Source organism: Pteropus alecto, unplaced genomic scaffold, assembly GCF_000325575.1.
Source record: "Pteropus alecto unplaced genomic scaffold, ASM32557v1 scaffold24, whole genome shotgun sequence".
In the NCBI taxonomy this organism is placed as follows: Eukaryota; Metazoa; Chordata; class Mammalia; order Chiroptera; family Pteropodidae; genus Pteropus; species Pteropus alecto.
In genome coordinates, this window is record NW_006439192.1 from 1,369,804 (window position 1) to 1,371,229 (window position 1,426).

General features: G+C 40.7%; 1 protein-coding gene across 1 annotated transcript in view; it reads right to left on the reverse strand.

Annotated features, from left to right (window-relative positions):
- Window positions 1-425, reverse strand: part of SMIM19 (small integral membrane protein 19) — an 11,725-nt gene extending 11,300 nt beyond the window's left edge. Inside the window, exon 1 of the mRNA XM_015592869.2 lies at window positions 177-425. The gene's annotated coding sequence lies outside the window, so the exon portion shown is untranslated. The remainder of the gene's footprint in view (window positions 1-176) is intronic.
- Window positions 426-1,426: the final 1,001 nt, after the last annotated feature.

A 1,426-nucleotide genomic window follows, 5' to 3' on the forward strand; every position in this document is an offset into this window, starting at 1 on the left:
CCAAGCCCGCTGCACGGAGCCCGGCGCCCCCGCGGGAGGGCGGGGCTGGTCGGGGCCGGTTGGAGCCGGCGGGTTCTTCTAGTGGCGATGGGTCTCGCCGTCCCGCGTGGAGGTCCACGTGGATGTAGCTGTTGTGTGCCAAAACCCGGCAGGAAGTAGCAGGGACAGGTCATTACCCGGGAGTTTATGCCTCTTCCCCGCCTCACTTCAGCGCGCTCCGGGCGTGACTCGGCGTGGGAGGCGGCGGCGGGGGCGGGGGGAGAATGTACATTGTCCCACCAATCGAGATTAAGTTGGGAAACAAGAGATTTTCTTTTTTCATTATGAAGGCGTAAGGTTACTTTTAATATTTACTTAAGAAAGAACTTGCTCTCCGAACTGCCTTTCCATTTTCTCTGTCATAAATGCTGCGTGGTTGAGACTCTTGAAGTTTTTTAAAAACTGTGCCTTGGATTCTGTAATATTGTCAGTTTAAGTGACTTTTGGGTATTTAAAAAAAATTTGTGTAGGGACTTGAACAAATATTTTCAAGCATGAGACAGGTAATGAATTGAGGATTTCAGCATCGGAATTGAAGTAATCAGATTTCAGTGGTTGGTGCAGCCTTGCAAATAAATGATGATTCGTACACGTGCTTGAGGTCTTAACTATTCTTTTTGAGCCAGTTCTCTAGGATCAGCTGAGTACTAATTATAATTCATGCTAGACCATGCAGAGTTTGTATTCTTAATTGATAAGCAGAGAGAATAGCTAAAATTTAACACTACCCCTTTTCAAGTTTTCTCTGCTGCTTTGTGGATCAGAGAAATGATCGTGCTTTGTTAAAGTTAAACTCTGTCTAGATGAAGAACATTCCTTGGTACAATAACATACTGACTTTATAGTATTACTATATGTTAGCTTATATATGTGATGTATACATAGTTGTGTATATCATTTTATAACCATTTAGTTTGTAAAGTTGGAAAATTGAGAACAATATTAATGGGCAGTGTTGAGAACTGACTGTTTGCCGGACTTGTGCCAGTCTACATGCTTTATCTCATTTAATCTTCCAGGATAACTTTTTGTATAAGCATAAGTTCAAAAAATTTTGAACACACAAGTTTGATTTGAATGTGTCCAAATGTGGAATATGTATGTTAATTACCACTTCTGTTTCAGCTTTTGTAAATTAAGGATATTGGCAATATAAAATGACACATAGAATAATGTGTTTTTCAGATTGGAAAGTGGCTTTAAAATAGCATAGTACTGCAATTAGTCTCCCTCCCCCCTTTTTGGAGAGTTATTCAGTAGTTTCTAAAGCTTGTTTATCTAAGTTCCCATCACCTATTACTGTCACCCAATGTCTTTTGTTTATCTAAGTTCCCATCACATATTACTGTCACTCAATGAACAGGCTATGCTCGGATACTGGAAAAAG